This window comes from Rhipicephalus microplus, unplaced genomic scaffold (assembly GCF_043290135.1).
Source record: "Rhipicephalus microplus isolate Deutch F79 unplaced genomic scaffold, USDA_Rmic scaffold_35, whole genome shotgun sequence".
In the NCBI taxonomy this organism is placed as follows: Eukaryota; Metazoa; Arthropoda; class Arachnida; order Ixodida; family Ixodidae; genus Rhipicephalus; species Rhipicephalus microplus.
This window is the reverse complement of record NW_027464608.1, coordinates 3,826,152-3,848,973: the sequence shown is the minus strand read 5'-3', so window position 1 is coordinate 3,848,973 and position 22,822 is coordinate 3,826,152.

The window sequence follows — 22,822 nt, the reverse complement described above, 5'->3', positions numbered from 1 at the left end:
AACTAGAGACTACACAACTAGAAACTCCACAACTAGAAAGTCCACAACTAGAACTCCAACACTAGAGATTACACAACTAGAAACTCCACAACTAGAAACACCGCAACTAGAAACTCCACAACTAGAAACTCCACAACTAGAAATTCCACAAATCTAATCTCCACAAATAGATACTCCACAACTAGAAACTCCGCAATTGAAACTCTGCAATTGAAACTCCGCAACTAGAAACTCCGCAACATAAAACTCCACAACTAGAAACTTCACAACTAGAGACTACACAACTAGAAACTCCACAACTAGAAAGTCCACAACTAGAACTCCAACACTAGAGATTACACAACTAGAAACTCGACAACTAGAAACTCCGCGACTAGAAACTCCGACACTAGAAACTCCACAACTAAAAACTCCACAACTAGAAATTCCACAAATCTAATCTCCACAAATAGATACTCCACAACTAGAAACTCCGCAATTGAAACTCCGCAATTGAAACTCCGCAATTAGAAACTCTACAACTAGAAACTCAACAACTAGAAACTCAACAACTAGAAACTCCACAACTAGAGTCTCCAGAACTAGAAACTCCTCAACTAGAAACTCCAAAACTAGAAACTCTGCAACTAGAAACTCCACATCTAGGAACTCCACAACTTGAAACTCCACAAATAGAAACTCCACAACTTGAAACTCTGCAAGTATAAACTCCACAACTAGACACACCGAAACTAGAAACTCCACAGCTAGAAACTCCGACTACCAACTCCACAACTAGAGACTCCATTACTATACCCTCCACAACTAGAGACTCCACAACAAGAAACTCCGTGACTAGAAACTCCACAACTAGAAACTCCACAGCCAGAAACTCCACAACTAGAGACTCCACAATTAGAAAATCCACAACTGAATCTCCACAACTAGAGACTCCACGACTAGAAACTCCACAAATAGAGACTCTGCAACTAGAAACTCCGCAACCAGAAACTCCGCAACCAGAAACTCCACATCTAGAAACTCCACAAATAGAAACTCCGACTACAAACTCCACAACTAGAGACTTCACAACTGGAGACTCCACAACTAGAAACTCCACAACTAGAAACTCCACAACTAAAAAATTCACAACTAGAAACTCCACAGTTAGAAACTCCACAACTAGAAACTCCACAACTAGGCACTCCAAAACTAGAAACTCCAACACTAAAAACTGCACAACTAGAAACTCCACAACTGAAAACTCCACAACCAGAGACTCTGCAACTAGAACCTAGAACACTACAAACTCCTTAACTAGAGACTCCACAACTAGAGACTCCACCACTAGGCACTCCACAACTAGAGACTCCACAACTTAAAATATCACAACTAGAAACTCCACAAATTGAAACTCCACATCCAGAAACTCCACAACTAGAGACTCCACAACTAGAAACTCCACAACTAGAAACTCCACACCCAGAACCTCTGCACTTAGAAACTCCACAACCAGGAACTCCACAACTAGAAATTCCACAAATAGAAATCCACAACTAGAAACTCCACAACTGGTAACTCCACAACTAGAGACTCTGCAACTAGAAACTTTGACACTAAAACTCCACAACATGAAACTTCACAACCAAAAACTTCACAACTAGAGACTACACAACTAGAAACTCCAACACTAGAGATTCCACAACTAGAAACTCCACAACTAGAAATTCCGCAACTAGAAACTCCGCCACTAGAAACACCACAAATAGAAACTCCACAACTAGAAATTCCAGAAATTTAATCTCCACAACTTGATACTCCACAACTAGAAACTCCGCAATGAAAACTCCGCAACTAGAAACTCCACAACTAGGCACTCCACAACTATAAACTCAACAACTAGAAACTCCACAACTAGAGACTCCAGAACTAAAAATTCCTCAACTAGAAACTCCAAACTAGAAACTCTGCAACAAGAAACTCCACAACTAGGAACTCCACAACTTGAAAGTCCACAAAAGAAACTCCACAACTAGAAACTCCACAACTTGAAACTCCACAACTAGAAACTCCACAACTAGAAACTCCACAAATAGAAACTCCACAACTAGAAACTCCACAATTAGAAACTCCACAACTTGAGACTCCCTAATTGAAACTCCGCAACTAGAAACTCCACCACTAGAAACTCAACAACTAGTGATTCCACAACTAGAAAGTCCACAACTAGAAACTCTACAGCTAGAAACTCCACAACTAGAAACTCCACAACTAGAAACTCTACAACTGGAAACTCCACAACTAGATACCCTGCAAGTAGAAACTCGAACACTAAAAATTCCTCAACTAGAGACTCCACAACTAGAGACTCTACAACTAGAAACTCCACAAATATAAACTCCACAAATAGAAACTCCACAACTAGAAACTCCACAACTTGAAACTCCCTAATTGAAACTCCGCAACTAGAAACTCCACCACTAGAAACTCAACAACTAGTGATTCCACAACTAGAGACTCCACAACTAGAAACTCCGCAACTAGAAACTCCACAACTAAAAACTCTGCAACTACGAACTCCGCAACAAGAAAATTCACAACTAGAAAGTCCACAACTAGAAACTCCACAGCTAGAAACTCCACAACTAGAAACTCTGCAACTAGAAACTCCACAATTAGAAACTCTACAACTGGAAACTCCACAACTAGATACCCTGCAACTAGAAACTCGAACACTAGAAATTCCTCATTTAGAGACTCCACAACTAGAGACTCTACAACTAGGCACTCCAAAACTACGGACTCCACCACTAGAAATTTCACTACTAGAAACTCCACAAATTGAACCTCCACAACCAGAAACTCCACAACTAGAGGCTCCACAACTAGAAACTCCACAACGAGAGACTCCACAACTAAAAAATCACAACTGAACCTCCACAACTAGAGACTCCACATCTAGAAACTCCCCAACTAGAGACTCTGCAACTAGAAACTTCCAACTAGAAACTCCGCAATTGAAACTCTGTCACTAGAAATTCCACATCTAGAATCTCAACAACTAGAAACTCAACAACTAGAACCTCTGCAACTAGAAACTCCACAACCAGGATCTCTACAACTAGAAATTCCACAATTAGAAGCTCCACAACTAGAAACTCCACAGCCAGAAACTCCACAACTAGAGACTCCACAACTAGAAAACCCAACACTGAACCTCCACAACTAGAAACTCCACGACTAGAAACTCCACAAATAGAGACTCTGCAACTAGAAACTCCGCAACCAGAAACTCCACATCTAGAAACTCCACATCTAGAAACTCCACAACTAGACACTCCGACTACAAACTCCACAACTAGAGACTCCCCAACTGCAGACTCCGCAACTAGAAACTCCGCAACTAGAAACTCCACAACTTGAAGCTCCGCTACTAGAGACTCCGCAACTGGAAGCTCCGCAACTAGAAACTCCACAACTACAAACTCCACAACTACAAACTCCACAACTAGAAACTCCACAGCTTGAAACTCCCCAGCTAGAAACTCCACAACTAGAAACTCCAAAACTAGAAACTCCGCAACTAAACACTGCACAACTAGAAACTCCACAACTAGGAACTCCGCAACCATAAACTCCACATCTAGAAACTCCACATCTACAAACTCCACAACTAGAAACTCCGACTACAAACTCCACAACTAGAGACTCCACGACTGCAGACTCCGCAACTGGAAACTCCACAACTAAAAACTCCACAACTAGAAATTCCCCAAATCTAATCTCCACAACTTGATACTCCACAACTAGAAACTCCGCAATTGAAACTCCGCAACTAGAAACTCCAAAACTAGGCACTCCACAACCAGAAACTCAACAACTAGAAACTCCACAACTAGAGACTCCAGAACTAGAAATTCCACAACTAGAAACTCCAAAGCTAGAAACTCTGCAACTAGAAACTCCACAACACGACACTCCGCAACTAGAAACTCCACAACTAGAAACTCCGACTACAAAACTCCACAACTAGAGACTCCATTACTAGAGACTCCACAACTAGAGACTCCACGACTATAAACTCCACAAGTAGAGACTGCAACTAGAAACTCCGCAACTAGAAACTCCACATCTAGTAACTTCACATCCAGAAACTCTACAACCAGAAACTCCGACTACAAACTCCACAACTAGAGACTCCACAACTAGAGACTCCACAACTAGAAACTCCGCAACTGAAAACTCCACAACTAGAAATTTCACAACTAGGAACTCCACAAATTGAACCTCCACAACCAGAAACTCCACAACTACAGGCTCCACAACTAGAAACTCCACAACTAGAAACTCCACAACAAGAGGTTCCACAGCAAGAAACTCCGCAACTAGAAACTGCGCAACTAGAAACTCCACAGCCAGAAACTCCACAACGAGAGACTCCACAACTAAAAATTCACAACTGAACCTCCACAACTAGAGACTCCACATCTAGAAACTCCACAAATAGAGACTCTGCAACTAGAAACTCCGCAACCAGAAACTCCGCAACCAGAAACTCCACATCTAGAAACTCCACAACTAGAAACTCCGACTACAAACTCCACAACTAGAGACTTCACAACTGGAGACTCCGAAACTAGAAACTCCGCAACTAGAAACTCCGCAACTAGAAGCTCCACAACTTGAAGCTCCGCACTTGAGACTCCGCACTTGAGACTCCGCAACTGGAAACTCCCCAACTAGAAACTCCACAACTACAAACTCCACAACTAGAAACTCCACAACTAAAAAATTCACAACTAGAAACTCCACAGTTAGAAACTCCACAACTAGGCACTCCAAAACTAGAAACTCCAACACTAAAAACTGCACAACTAGAAACTCCACAACTGAAAACTCCACAACCAGAGACTCTGCAACTAGAAACTAGAACACTACAAACTCCTTAACTAGAGACTCCACAACTAGAGACTCCACCACTAGGCACTCCACAACTAGAGACTCCACAACTAAAAATATCACAACTAGAAACTCCACAAATTGAAACTCCACATCCAGAAACTCCACAACTAGAGACTCCACAACTAGAAACTCCACAACTAGAAACTCCACACCCAGAACCTCTGCACTTAGAAACTCCACAACCAGGAACTCCACAACTAGAAATTCCACAAATAGAAATCCACAACTAGAAACTCCACAACTGGTAACTCCACAACTAGAGACTCTGCAACTAGAAACTTTGACACTAAAACTCCACAACATGAAACTTCGCAACCAAAAACTTCACAACTAGAGACTACACAACTAGAAACTCCAACACTAGAGATTCCACAACTAGAAACTCCACAACTAGAAATTCCGCAACTAGAAACTCCGCCACTAGAAACACCACAAATAGAAACTCCACAACTAGAAATTCCAGAAATTTAATCTCCACAACTTGATACTCCACAACTAGAAACTCCGCAATGAAAACTCCGCAACTAGAAACTCCACAACTAGGCACTCCACAACTATAAACTCAACAACTAGAAACTCCACAACTAGAGACTCCAGAACTAAAAATTCCTCAACTAGAAACTCCAAACTAGAAACTCTGCAACAAGAAACTCCACAACTAGGAACTCCACAACTTGAAACTCCACAAAAGAAACTCCACAACTAGATACTCCACAACTAGAAACTCCACAACTAGAAACTCCACAACTAGAAACTCCACAAATAGAAACTCCACAACTAGAAACTCCACAATTAGAAACTCCACAACTTGAGACTCCCTAATTGAAACTCCGCAACTAGAAACTCCACCACTAGAAACTCAACAACTAGTGATTCCACAACTAGAAAGTCCACAACTAGAAACTCTACAGCTAGAAACTGCACAACTAGAAAATCCACAACTAGAAACTCTACAACTGGAAACTCCACAACTAGATACCCTCCAAGTAGAAACTCGAACACTAAAAATTCCTCAACTAGAGACTCCACAACTAGAGACTCTACAACTAGAAACTCCACAAATATAAACTCCACAAATAGAAACTCCACAACTAGAAACTCCACAACTTGAAACTCCCTAATTGAAACTCCGCAACTAGAAACTCCACCACTAGAAACTTAACAACTAGTGATTCCACAACTAGAGACTCCACAACTAGAAACTTCGCAACTAGAAACTCCACAACTAAAAACTCTGCAACTACAAACTCCGCAACAAGAAAATTCACAACTAGAAAGTCCACAACTAGAAACTCCACAGCTAGAAACTCCACAACTAGAAACTCTGCAACTAGAAACTCCACAACTAGAAACTCTACAACTGGAAACTCCACAACTAGATACCCTGCAACTAGAAACTCGAACACTAGAAATTCCTCATTTAGAGACTCCACAACTAGAGACTCTACAACTAGGCACTCCAAAACTACGGACTCCACCAATAGAAATTTCACTACTAGAAACTCCACAAATTGAACTTCCACAACCAGAAACTCCAAAACTAGAGGCTCCACAACTAGAAACTCCACAACGAGAGACTCCACAACTAAAAAATCACAACTGAACCTCCACAACTAGAGACTCCACATCTAGAAACTCCCCAACTAGAGACTCTGCAACTAGAAACTTCCAACTAGAAACTCCGCAATTGAAACTCTGTCACTAGAAATTCCACATCTAGAATCTCAACAACTAGAAACTCCACAACTAGAACCTCTGCAACTAGAAACTCCACAACCAGGATCTCTACAACTAGAAATTCCACAATTAGAAGCTCCACAACTAGAAACTCCACAGCCAGAAACTCCACAACTAGAGACTCCACAACTAGAAAACCCAACACTGAACCTCCACAACTAGAAACTCCACGACTAGAAACTCCACAAATAGAGACTCTGCAACTAGAAACTCCGCAACCAGAAACTCCACATCTAGAAACTCCACATCTAGAAACTCCACAACTAGACACTCCGACTACAAACTCCACAACTAGAGACTCCCCAACTGCAGACTCAGCAACTAGAAACTCCGCAACTAGAAACTCCACAACTTGAAGCTCCGCTACTAGAGACTCCGCAACTGGAAGCTCCGCAACTAGAAACTCCACAACTACAAACTCCACAACTAGAAACTCCACAACTAGAAACTCCACAGCTTGAAACTCCCCAGCTAGAAACTCCACAACTAGAAACTCCAAAACTAGAAACTCCGCAACTAAACACTGCACAACTAGAAACTCCACAACTAGGAACTCTGCAACCAGAAACTCCACATCTAGAAACTCCACATCTACAAACTCCACAACTAGAAACTCCGACTACAAACTCCACAACTAGAGACTCCACAACTGCAGACTCCGCAACTGGAAACTCCACAACTAGAAACTCCACAACTAGAAATTCCCCAAATCTAATCTCCACAACTTGATACTCCACAACTAGAAACTCCGCAATTGAAACTCCGCAACTAGAAACTCCAAAACTAGGCACTCCACAACTAGAAACTCAACAACTAGAAACTCCACAACTAGAGACTCCCGAACTAGAAATTCCACAACTAGAAACTCCAAAGCTAGAAACTCTGCAACTAGAAACTCCACAACACGACACTCCGCAACTAGAAACTCCACAGCTAGAAACTCCGACTACAAACTCCACAACTAGAGACTCCATTACTAGAGACTCCACAACTAGAGACTCCACGACTATAAACTCCACAAGTAGAGACTGCAACTAGAAACTCCGCAACTAGAAACTCCACATCTAGTAACTTCACATCCAGAAACTCCACAACCAGAAACTCCGACTACAAACTCCACAACTTGAGACTCCACAACTAGAGACTCCACAACTAGAAACTCCGCAACTGAAAACTCTCCAACTAGAAACTCCACAACTACAAATTCCACTACTATAAACTCCACAACTAAAAAACTCCCCAACTAGAGCCTCTGCAACTACAAAAACGCAACAAGAAAATTCACAACTAGAATGTCCACAACTAGAAACTCCGCAGCTAGAAACTCCACAACTAGAAACTGCGCAAATAGAAACTCCACAACTAAAAATTCCACAACTAGAAACTCCACAACTAGAACCTCTGCAACTAGAATCTCCACAACCAGGAACTCTACAACTAGAAATTCCACAATTAGAAACTCCACAACTAGAAACTCAACAACTGGTAACTCCTCAACTAGAGACTCTGCAACTAGAAACTTTGACACTAGAAACTCCTCAACTAGAGACTCCACAACTAAACACTCCACAACTAGAGACTCCACAACTAGAGACTCAACAACTAGAAATTTCACTACTAGAAACTCTACAACAAGAGATTACACAGCGAAAAACTCCGCAACTAGAAACTCCGCAACTAGAAGCTCCACAGCCAGAAACTCAACAACTAGAGACTCCACAACTAGAAAATCCACAACTGAACCTCCTCAACTAGAGACTCCAAAACTAGAAACCCCACAACTAGAGACTCTGCAACTAGAAACTTCCAACTAGAAACTCCGCAATTGAAACTCTGCCACTAGAAATTTCACATCTAGAAACTCAACAACTAGAAACTCCACAACTAGAACCTCTGCAACTAGAAACTCCACAACCAGGAACTCCACAACTAGAAATTCCGCAAATAGAAACTCCACAACTAGAAACTCCACAACTGGTAACTCCACAACTAAAGGCTCCACAACTAGAGACTCAACAACTAGAAATTTCACAACTAGAAATTTCCCAACATGAAACTCCACAACATGAAACTCCACAACTAGAAACTTCACAACTAGAGACTACACAACTAGAAACTCCACAACTAGAAAGTCCACAACTAGAACTCCAACACTAGAGATTACACAACTAGAAACTCCACAACTAGAAACACCGCAACTAGAAACTCCACAACTAGAAACTCCACAACTAGAAATTCAACAAATCTAATCTCCACAAATAGATACTCCACAACTAGAAACTCCGCAATTGAAACTCTGCAATTGAAACTCCGCAACTAGAAACTCTACAACTAGAAACTCAACAACTAGAAACTCAACAACTAGAAACTCCACAACTAGAGTCTCCAGAACTAGAAACTCCGCAACTAGAAACTCCAAAACTAGAAACTCTGCAACTAGAAACTCCACATCTAGGAACCCCACAACTTGAAACTCCACAAATAGAAACTCCACAACTTGAAACTCTGCAACTATAAACTCCAAAACTAGACACACCGAAACTAGAAACTCCACAACTAGAAACTCCGACTACCAACTCCACAACTAGAGACTCCATTACTATACTCTCCACAAATAGAGACTCTGCAACTAGAAACTCCGCCACCAGAAACTCCACATCTAGAAACTCTACATCTAGAAACTCCACAACTAGAAACTCCGACTACAAGCTCCACAACTAGAGACTCCACAACTGGAGACTCCACAACTAGAAACTCCACAACTAGAAACTCCACAACTAGAAACTCTACAACTTGAAACTCCAGAACTAGATACCCTGAAATAGAAACTCGAACACTAAAAATTCCTCAACTAGAGACTCCACAACTAGAGACTCTACAACTAGGCACTCCAAAACTACGGACTCCACAACTAGAAATTTCACAACTAGGAACTCCACAAATTGAACCTCCACAACCAGAAACTCCACAACTACAGGCTCCACAACTAGAAACTCCACAACTAGAAACTCCACAACAAGAGGTTCCACAGCAAGAAACTCCGCAACTAGAAACTGCGCAACTAGAAACTCCACAACGAGAGACTCCACAACTAAAAATTCACAACTGAACCTCCACAACTAGAGACTCCACATCTAGAAACTCCCCAACTAGAGACTCTGCAAATAGAAACTTCCAACTAGAAACTCCGCAATTGAAACTCTGCCACTAGAAATTCCCCATATAGTAACTCAACAACTAGAAACTCCACAACTAGAACCCCTGCAGCTAGAATCTCCACAACCAGAAACTCTACAACTAGAAATTCCACAATTAGAAACTCCACATCTAGAAACTCCACAACTGGTAACTCCTCAACTAGAGACTCTGCAACTAGAAAGTTTGACACTAGAAACTCCTCAACTAGAGACTCCACAACTAAAGGCTCCACAACTAGAGGCTCAACAACTAGAAATTTCACAACTAGAAATTTCCAAACATAAAACTCCACAACATGAAACTCCACAACTAGAAACTTAACAACTAGAGACTACACAACTAGATAGAAACTCCACAACTAGAAAGTCCACAACTAGAACTCCAACACTAGAGATTACACAACTAGAAACTCCACAACTAGAAACTCCGCAACTAGAAACTCTGACTAGAAACTCCACAACTAGAAACTCCACAACTAGAAATTCCACAAATCTAATCTCCACAAAAAGATACTCCACCACTAAAAACTCCGCAATTGAAACTCCGCAATTGAAACTCCGCAACTAGACACTCTACAACTAGAAACTCAACAACTAGAAACTCAACAACTAGAAACTCCACAACTAAAGTCTCCAGAACTAGAAACTCAACTAGAAACTCCAAAACTAGAAACTCCAAAACTAGAAACTCCAAAACTAGAAACTCCACATCTAGGAACTCCTGAACTTGAAACTCCACAAATAGAAACTCTACGACTAGAATCTACACAACTATAAACTCCCCAACTAGAAACTCCACAACTAGAAACTCCACAACTAGAAACTGCACAAATAGAAACTCCACTACTAGAAACTCCACAACTAGAAACTCCCCAATTGAAACTCCCGCAACTAGAAACTCCACAACTAGAAACTCCAGAACTAGAAACTCCTCAACTAGAAACTCCAAAACTAGAAACTCTGCAACTAGAAACTCCACAACTAGGAACCCCACAACTTGAAACTCCACAAATAGAAACTCCACAACTTGAAACTCCGACTACCAACTCCACAACTAGAGACTCCATTACTATACTCTCCACCACTAGAGATTCCACAACTAGAAACTCCACAACTAGAAATTCCGCAACAAGAAACTCCGCCACTAGAAACACCACAAATAGAAACTCCACAACTAGAAATTCCAGAAATTTAATCTCCACAACTTGATACTCCACAACTAGAAACTCCGCAATGAAAACTCCGCAACTAGAAACTCCACAACTAGGCACTCCACAACTATAAACTCAACAACTAGAAACTCCACAACTAGAGACTCCAGAACTAAAAATTCCTTAACTAGAAACTCCAAACTAGAAACTCTGCAACAAGAAACTGCACAACTAGGAACTCCTCAACTTGAAACTCCACAAAAGAAACTCCACAACTAGATACTCCACAACTAGAAACTCCACAACTAGAAACTCCACAACTAAAAACTCCACAAATAGAAACTCCGCAACTAGAAACTCCACAATTAGAAACTCCAGAACTTGAAACTCCCTAATTGAAACTCCGCAACTAGAAACTCCACCACTAGAAACTCAACAACTAGTGATTCCACAACTAGAAAGTCCACAACTAGAAACTCTACAGCTAGAAACTCCACAACTAGAAAATCCACAACTAGAAACTCTACAACTGGAAACTCCACAACTAGATACCCTCCAAGTAGAAACTCGAACACTAAAAATTCCTCAACTAGAGACTCCACAACTAGAGACTCTACAACTAGAAACTCCACAAATATAAACTCCACAAATAGAAACTCCACAACTAGAAACTCCACAACTTGAAACTCCCTAATTGAAACTCCGCAACTAGAAACTCCACCACTAGAAACTCAACAACTAGTGATTCCACAACTAGAGACTCCACAACTAGAAACTTCGCAACTAGAAACTCCACAACTAAAAACTCTGCAACTACAAACTCCGCAACAAGAAAATTCACAACTAGAAAGTCCACAACTAGAAACTCCACAGCTAGAAACTCCACAACTAGAAACTCTGCAACTAGAAACTCCACAACTAGAAACTCTACAACTAGAAACTCTACAACTGGAAACTCCACAACTAGATACCCTGCAACTAGAAACTCGAACACTAGAAATTCCTCATTTAGAGACTCCACAACTAGAGACTCTACAACTAGGCACTCCAAAACTACGGACTCCACCAATAGAAATTTCACTACTAGAAACTCCACAAATTGAACCTCCACAACCAGAAACTCCACAACTAGAGGCTCCACAACTAGAAACTCCACAACGAGAGACTCCACAACTAAAAAATGACAACTGAACCTCCACAACTAGAGACTCCACATCTAGAAACTCCCCAACTAGAGACTCTGCAACTAGAAACTTCCAACTAGAAACTCCGCAATTGAAACTCTGTCACTAGAAATTCCACATCTAGATTCTCAACAACTAGAAACTCCACAACTAGAACCTCTGCAACTAGAAACTCCACAACCAGGATCTCTACAACTAGAAATTCCACAATTAGAAGCTCCACAACTAGAAACTCCACAGCCAGAAACTCCACAACTAGAGACTCCACATCTAGAAAACCCAACACTGAACCTCCACAACTAGAAACTCCACGACTAGAAACTCCACAAATAGAGACTCTGCAACTAGAAACTCCGCAACCAGAAACTCCACATCTAGAAACTCCACATCTAGAAACTCCACAACTAGACACTCCGACTACAAACTCCACAACTAGAGACTCCCCAACTGCAGACTCCGCAACTAGAAACTCCGCAACTAGAAACTCCACAACTTGAAGCTCCGCTACTAGAGACTCCGCAACTGGAAGCTCCGCAACTAGAAACTCCACAACTACAAACTCCACAACTAGAAACTCCACAACTAGAAACTCCACAGCTAGAAACTCCCCAGCTAGAAACTCCACAACTAGAAACTCCAAAACTAGAAACTCCGCAACTAAACACTGCACAACTAGAAACTCCACAACTAGGAACTCCGCAACCAGAAACTCCACATCTAGAAACTCCACATCTACAAACTCCACAACTAGAAACTCCGACTACAAACTCCACAACTAGAGACTCCACAACTGCAGACTCCGCAACTGGAAACTCCACAACTAGAAACTCCACAACTAGAAATTCCCCAAATCTAATCTCCACAATTGATACTCCACAACTAGAAACTCCGCAATTGAAACTCCGCAACTAGAAACTCCAAAACTAGGCACTTCACAACTAGAAACTCAACAACTAGAAACTCCACAACTAGAGACTCCAGAACTAGAAATTCCACAACTAGAAACTCCAAAGCTAGAAACTCTGCAACTAGAAACTCCACAACACGACACTCCGCAACTAGAAACTCCACAACTAGAAACTCCGACTACAAACTCCACAACTAGAGACTCCATTACTAGAGACTCCACAACTAGAGACTCCACGACTATAAACTCCACAAGTAGAGACTGCAACTAGAAACTCCGCAACTAGAAACTCCACATCTAGTAACTTCACATCCAGAAACTCCACAACCAGAAACTCCGACTACAAACTCCACAACTAGAGACTCCACAACTAGAGACTCCACAACTAGAAACTCCGCAACTGAAAACTCTGCAACTAGAAACTCCACAACTACAAACTCCACTACTAGAAACTCCACAACTAAAAAACTCCCCAACTAGAGCCTCTGCAACTACAAACTCCGCAACAAGAAAATTCACAACTAGAATGTCCACAACTAGAAACTCCGCAGCTAGAAACTCCACAACTAGAAACTGCGCAAATAGAAACTCCACAACTAAAAATTCCAACCCTAGAAACTCCACAACTAGAACCTCTGCAACTAGAATCTCCACAACCAGGAACTCTACAACTAGAAATTCCACAATTAGAAACTCCACAACTAGAAACTCAACAACTGGTAACTCCTCAACTAGAGACTCTGCAACTAGAAACTTTGACACTAGAAACTCCTCAACTAGAGACTCCACAACTAAACATTCTACAACTAGAGACTCCACAACTAGAGACTCAACAACTAGAAATTTCACTACTAGAAACTTTACAACAAGAGATTACACAGCGAAAAACTCCGCAACTAGAAACTCCGCAACTAGAAGCTCCACAGCCAGAAACTCAACAACTAGAGACTCCACAACTAGAAAATCCACAACTGAACCTCCTCAACTAGAGACTCGAAAACTAGAAACCCCACATCTAGAGACTCTGCAACTAGAAACTTCCAACTAGAAACTCCGCAATTGAAACTCTGCCACTAGAAATTTCACATCTAGAAACTCAACAACTAGAAACTCCACAACTAGAACCTCTGCAACTAGAAACTCCACAACCAGGAACTCCACAACTAGAAATTCCACAAATAGAAACTCCACAACTAGAAACTCCACAACTGGTAACTCCACAACTAAAGGCTCCACAACTAGAGACTCAACAACTAGAAATTTCACAACTAGAAATTTCCCAACATGAAACTCCACAACATGAAACTCCACAACTAGAAACTTCACAACTAGAGACTACACAACTAGAAACTCCACAACTAGAAAGTCCACAACTAGAACTCCAACACTAGAGATTACACAACTAGAAACTCCACAACTAGAAACTCCGCAACTAGAAACTCCACAACTAGAAACTCCACAACTAGAAATTCCACAAATCTAATCTCCACAAATAGATACTCCACAACTAGAAACTCCGCAATTGAAACTCTGCAATTGAAACTCCGCAACTAGAAACTCTACAACTAGAAACTCAACAACTAGAAACTCAACAACTAGAAACTCCACAACTAGAGTCTCCAGAACTAGAAACTCCGCAACTAGAAACTCCAAAACTAGAAACTCTGCAACTAGAAACTCCACATCTAGGAACCCCACTACTTGAAACTCCACAAATAGAAACTCCACAACTTGAAACTCTGCAACTATAAACTCCAAAACTAGACACACCGAAACTAGAAACTCCACAACTAGAAACTCCGACTACCAACTCCACAACTAGAGACTCCATTACTATACTCTCCACAAATAGAGACTCTGCAACTAGAAACTCCGCCACCAGAAACTCCACATCTAGAAACTCCACATCTAGAAACTCCACAACTAGAAACTCCGACTACAAGCTCCACAACTAGAGAATCCACAACTGGAGACTCCACAACTAGAAACTCCACAACTAGAAACTCCACAACTAGAAACTCTACAACTTGAAACTCCAGAACTAGATACCCTGAAATAGAAACTCGAACACTAAAAATTCCTCAACTAGAGACTCCACAACTAGAGACTCTACAACTAGGCACTCCAAAACTACGGACTACACAACTAGAAATTTCACAACTAGGAACTCCACAAATTGAACCTCCACAACCAGAAACTCCACAACTACAGGCTCCACAACTATAAACTCCACAACTAGAAACTCCACAACAAGAGGTTCCACAGCAAGAAACTCTGCAACTAGAAACTGCGCAACTAGAAAATCCACAGCCAGAAACTCCACAACGAGAGACTTCACAACTAAAAATTCACAACTGAACCTCCACAACTAGAGACTCCACATCTAGAAACTCCCCAACTAGAGACTCTGCAAATAGAAACTTCCAACTAGAAACTCCGCAATTGAAACTCTGCCACTAGAAATTCCCCATATAGTAACTCAACAACTAGAAACTCCACAACTAGAACCCCTGCAACTAGAATCTCCACAACCAGAAACTCTACAACTAGAAATTCCACAATTAGAAACTCCACATCTAGAAACTCCACAACTGGTAACTCCTCAACTAGAGACTCTGCAACTAGAAAGTTTGACACTAGAAACTCCTCAACTAGAGACTCCACAACTAAAGGCTCCACAACTAGAGGCTCAACAACTAGAAATTTCACAACTAGAAATTTCCAAACATAAAACTCCACAACATGAAACTCCACAACTAGAAACTTAACAACTAGAGACTACACAACTAGATAGAAACTCCACAACTAGAAAGTCCACAACTAGAACTCCAACACTAGAGATTACACAACTAGAAACTCCACAACTAGAAACTCCGCAACTAGAAACTCTGACTAGAAACTCCACAACTAGAAACTCCTCAACTAGAAATTCCACAAATCTAATCTCCACAAAAAGATACTCCACCACTAGAAACTCCGCAATTGAAACTCCGCAATTGAAACTCCGCAACTAGAAACTCTACAACTAGAAACTCAACAACTAGAAACTCAACAACTAGAAACTCCACAACTAAAGTCTCCAGAACTAGAAACTCAACTAGAAACTCCAAAACTAGAAACTCCAAAACTAGAAACTCCACATCTAGGAACTCCTGAACTTGAAACTCCACAAATAGAAACTCTACGACTAGAATCTACACAACTATAGACTCCCCAACTAGAAACTCCACAACTAGAAACTCCACAACTAGAAACTGCACAAATAGAAACTCCACTACTAGAAACTCCACAACTAGAAACTCCCCAATTGAAACTCCCGCAACTAGAAACTCCACAACTAGAAACTCCAGAACTAGAAACTCCTCAACTAGAAACTCCAAAACTAGAAACTCTGCAACTAGAAACTCCACAACTAGGAACCCCACAACTTGAAACTCCACAAATAGAAACTCCACAACTTGAAACTCCGACTACCAACTCCACAACTAGAGACTCCATTACTATACTCTCCACCACTAGAGATTCCACAACTAGAAACTCCACAACTAGAAATTCCGCAACAAGAAACTCCGCCACTAGAAACACCACAAATAGAAACTCCACAACTAGAAATTCCAGAAATTTAATCTCCACAACTTGATACTCCACAACAAGAAACTCCGCAATGAAAACTCAGCAACTAGAAACTCCACAACTAGGCACTCCACAACTATAAACTCAACAACTAGAAACTCCACAACTAGAGACTTCAGAACTAAAAATTCCTTAACTAGAAACTCCAAACTAGAAACTCTGCAACAAGAAACTCCACAACTAGGAACTCCTCAACTTGAAACTCCACAAAAGAAACTCCACAACTAGATACTCCACAACTAGAAACTCCACAACTAGAAACTCCACAACTAGAAACTCCACAAATAGAAACTCCGCAACTAGAAACTCCACAATTAGAAACTCCACAACTTGAAACTCCCTAATTGAAACTCCGCAACTAGAAACTCCACCACTAGAAACTCAACAACTAGTGATTCCACAACTAGAAAGTCCACAACTAGAAACTCCACAACCAGGAACTCCACAACTAGAAATTCCACAAATAGAAACGCCACAACTAGAAACTCCACAACTGGTAACTCCACAACCAGAGACTCTGCAACTAGAAAGTTTGACACTAGAAACTCCTCAACTAGAGACTCCACAACTAAAGGCTCCACAACTAGAGACTCAACAACTAGAAATTTAACAACTAGAAATTTCCCAACATGAAACTCCGCAACATGAAACTCCACAACTAGATACTTCACAACTAGAAACTACACAACTAGAAACTCCACAACTAGAAAGTCCACAACTAGAACTCCAACACTAGAGATTACACAACTAGAAACTCGACAACTAGAAACTCCGCGACTAGAAACTCCGACACTAGAAACTCCACAACTAAAAACTCCACAACTAGAAATTCCACAAATCTAATCTCCACAAATAGATACTCCACAACTAGAAACTCCGCAATTGAAACTCCGCAATTGAAACTCCGCAACTAGAAACTCTACAACTAGAAACTCAACAACTAGAAACTCAACAACTAGAAACTCCACAACTAGAGTCTCCAGAACTAGAAACTCCACAACGAGAGACTCCACAACTAAAAAATCACAACTGAACCTCCACAACTAGAGACTCCACATCTAGAAACTCCCCAACTAGAGACTCTGCAACTAGAAACTTCCAACTAGAAACTCCGCAATTGAAACTCTGTCACTAGAAATTCCACATCTAGAATCTCAACAACTAGAAACTCCACAACTAGAACCTCTGCAACTAGAAACTCCAAAACCAGGATATCTACAACTAGAAATTCCACAATTAGAAGCTCCACAACTAGAAACTCCACAGCCAGAAACTCCACAACTAGAGACTCCACATCTAGAAAACCCAACACTGAACCTCCACAACTAGAAACTCCACGACTAGAAACTCCACAAATAGAGACTCTGCAACTAGAAACTCCGCAACCAGAAACTCCACATCTAGAAACTCCACATCTAGAAACTCCACAACTAGACACTCCGACTACAAACTCCACAACTAGAGACTCCCCAACTGCAGACTCCGCAACTAGAAACTCCGCAACTAGAAACTCCACAACTTGAAGCTCCGCTACTAGAGACTCCGCAACTGGAAGCTCCGCAACTAGAAACTCCACAACTACAAACTCCACAACTAGAAACTCCACAACTAGAAACTCCACAGCTTGAAACTCCCCAGCTAGAAACTTCACAACTAGAAACTCCAAAACTAGAAACTCCGCAACTAAACACTGCACAACTAGAAACTCCACAACTAGGAACTCCGCAACCAGAAACTCCACATCTAGAAACTCCACATCTACAAACTCCACAACTAGAAACTCCGACTACAAACTCCACAACTAGAGACTCCACAACTGCAGACTCCGCAACTGGAAACTCCACAACTAGAAACTCCACAACTAGAAATTCCCCAAATCTAATCTCCACAACTTGATACTCCACAACTAGAAACTCCGCAATTGAAACTCCGCCACTAGAAACTCCAAAACTAGGCACTCCACAACTAGAAACTCAACAACTAGAAACTCCACAACTAGAGACTCCAGAACTAGAAATTCCACAACTAGAAACTCCAAAGCTAGAAACTCTGCAACTAGAAACTCCACAACACGACACTCCGCAACTAGAAACTCCACAACTAGAAACTCCGACTACAAACTCCACAACTAGAGACTCCATTACTAGAGACTCCACAACTAGAGACTCCACGACTATAAACTCCACAAGTAGAGACTGCAACTAGAAACTCCGCAACTAGAAACTCCACATTTAGTAACTTCACATCCAGAAACTCCACAACCAGAAACTCCGACTACAAACTCCACAACTAGAGACTCCACAACTAGAGACTCCACAACTAGAAACTCCGCAACTGAAAACTCCACAACTAGAAATTTCACAACTAGGAACTCCACAAATTGAACCTCCACAACCAGAAACTCCACAACTACAGGCTCCACAACTAGAAACTCCACAACTAGAAACTCCACAACAAGAGGTTCCACAGCAAGAAACTCCGCAACTAGAAACTGCGCAACTAGAAACTCCACAGCCAGAAACTCCACAACGAGAGACTCCACAACTAAAAATTCACAACTGAACCTCCACAACTAGAGACTCCACATCTAGAAACTCCCCAACTAGAGACTCTGCAAATAGAAACTTCCAACTAGAAACTCCGCAATTGAAACTCTGCCACTAGAAATTCCCCATATAGTAACTCAACAACTAGAAACTCCACAACTAGAACCCCTGCAACTAGAATCTCCACAACCAGAAACTCTACAACTAGAAATTCCACAATTAGAAACTCCACATCTAGAAACTCCACAACTTGTAACTCCTCAACTAGAGACTCTGCAACTAGAAAGTTTGACACTAGAAACTCCTCAACTAGAGACTCCACAACTAAAGGCTCCACAACTAGAGGCTCAACAACTAGAAATTTCACAACTAGAAATTTCCAAACATAAAACTCCACAACATGAAACTCCACAACTAGAAACTTCACAACTAGAGACTACACAACTAGATAGAAACTCTACTAGAAAGTCCACAACTAGAACTCCAACACTAGAGATTACACAACTAGAAACTCCACAACTAGAAACTCCGCAACTAGAAACTCTGACTAGAAACTCCACAACTAGAAACTCCACAACTAGAAATTCCACAAATCTTATCTCCACAAAAAGATACTCCACCACTAGAAACTCCGCAATTGAAACTCCGCAATTGAAACTCTGCAACTAGAAACTCTACAACTAGAAACTCAACAACTAGAAACTCAACAACTAGAAACTCCACAACTAAAGTCTCCAGAACTAGAAACTCAACTAGAAACTCCAAAACTAGAAACTCCAAAACTAGAAACTCCACATCTAGGAACTCCTGAACTTGAAACTCCACAAATAGAAACTCTACGACTAGAATCTACACAACTATAAACTCCCCATCTAGAAACTCCACAACTAGAAACTCCACAACTAGAAACTGCACAAATAGAAACTCCACTACTAGAAACTCCACAACTAGAAACTCCCCAATTGAAACTCCCGCAACTAGAAACTCCACAACTAGAAACTCCAGAACTAGAAACTCCTCAACTAGAAACTCCAAAACTAGAAACTCTGCAACTAGAAACTCCACAACTAGGAACCCCACAACTTGAAACTCCACAAATAGAAACTCCACAACTTGAAACTCCGACTACCAACTCCACAACTAGAGACTCCATTACTATACTCTCCACCACTAGAGATTCCACAACTAGAAACTCCACATCTGGAAATACTGCAACTAGAAACTCCGCCACTAGAAACACCACAAATAGAAACTCCACAACTAGAAATTCCAGAAATTTAATCTCCACAACTTGATACTCCACAACTAGAAACTCCGCAATGAAAACTCCGCAACTAGAAACTCCACAACTAGGCACTCCACAACTATAAACTCAACAACTAGAAACTCCACAACTAGAGACTCCAGAACTAAAAATTCCTTAACTAGAAACTACAAACTAGAAACTCTGCAACAAGAAACTCCACAACTAGGAACTCCTCAACTTGAAACTCCACAAAAGAAACTCCACAACTAGATACTCCACAACTAGAAACTCCACAACTAGAAACTCCACAACTAGAAACTCCACAAATAGAAACTCCGCAACTAGAAACTCCACAATTAGAAACTCCACAACTTGAAACTCCCTAATTGAAACTCCGCAACTAGAAACTCCACCACTAGAAACTCAACAACTAGTGATTCCACAACTAGACAGTCCACAACTAGAAACTCCACAACCAGGAACTCCACAACTAGAAATTCCACAAATAGAAATGCCACAACTAGAAACTCCACAACTGGTAACTCCACAACCAGAGACACTGCAACTAGAAAGTTTGACACTAGAAACTCCTCAACTAGAGACTCCACAACTAAAGGCTCCACAACTAGAGACTCAACAACTAGAAATTTAACAACTAGAAATTTCCCAACATGAAACTCCGCAACATGAAACTCCACAACTAGAAACTTCACAACTAGAGACTACACAACTAGAAACTCCACAACTAGAAAGTCCACAAATAGAAACTCCACAACTAGAAACTCCACAATTAGAAACTCCACAACTTGAGACTCCCTAATTGAAACTCCGCAACTAGAAACTCCACCACTAGAAACTCAACAACTAGTGATTCCACAACTAGAAAGTCCACAACTAGAAACTCTACAGCTAGAAACTCCACAACTAGAAACTCCACAACTAGAAACTCTACAACTGGAAACTCCACAACTAGATACCCTCCAAGTAGAAACTCGAACACTAAAAATTCCTCAACTAGAGACTCCACAACTAGAGACTCTACAACTAGAAACTCCACAAATATAAACTCCACAAATAGAAACTCCACAACTAGAAACTCCACAACTTGAAACTCCCTAATTGAAACTCCGCAACTAGAAACTCCACCACTAAAAACTCAACAACTAGTGATTCCACAACTAGAGACTCCACAACTAGAAACTCCGCAACTAGAAACTCCACAACTAAAAACTCTGCAACTACAAACTCCGCAACAAGAAAATTCACAACTAGAAAGTCCACAACTAGAAACTCCACAGCTAGAAACTCCACAACTAGAAACTCTGCAACTAGAAACTCCACAACTAGAAACTCTACAACTGGAAACTCCACAACTAGATACCCTGCAACTAGAAACTCGAACACTAGAAATTCCTCATTTAGAGACTCCACAACTAGAGACTCTACAACTAGCCACTCCAAAACTACGGACTCCACCAATAGAAATTTCACTACTAGAAACTCCACAAATTGAACCTCCACAACCAGAAACTCCACAACTAGAGGCTCCACAACTAGAAACTCCACAACGAGAGACTCCACAACTAAAAAATCACAACTGAACCTCCACAACTAGAGACTCCACATCTAGAAACTCCCCAACTAGAGACTCTGCAACTAGAAACTTCCAACTAGAAACTCCGCAATTGAAACTCTGTCACTAGAAATTCCACATCTAGAATCTCAACAACTAGAAACTCCACAACTAGAACCTCTGCAACTAGAAACTCCACAACCAGGATCTCTACAACTAGAAATTCCACAATTAGAAGCTCCACAACTAGAAACTCCACAGCCAGAAACTCCACAACTAGAGACTCCACAACTAGAAAACCCAACACTGAACCTCCACAACTAGAAACTCCACGACTAGAAACTCCACAAATAGAGACTCTGCAACTAGAAACTCCGCAACCAGAAACTCCACATCTAGAAACTCCACATCTAGAAACTCCACAACTAGACACTCCGACTACAAACTCCACAACTAGAGACTCCCCAACTGCAGACTCCGCAACTAGAAACTCCGCAACTAGAAACTCCACAACTTGAAGCTCCGCTACTAGAGACTCCGCAACTGGAAGCTCCGCAACTAGAAACTCCACAACTAGAAACTCCACAACTACAAACTCCACAACTAGAAACTCCACAACTAAAAAATTCACAACTAGAAACTCCACAGTTAGAAACTCCACAACTAGAAACTCCACAACTAGGCACTCCAAAACTAGAAACTCCAAC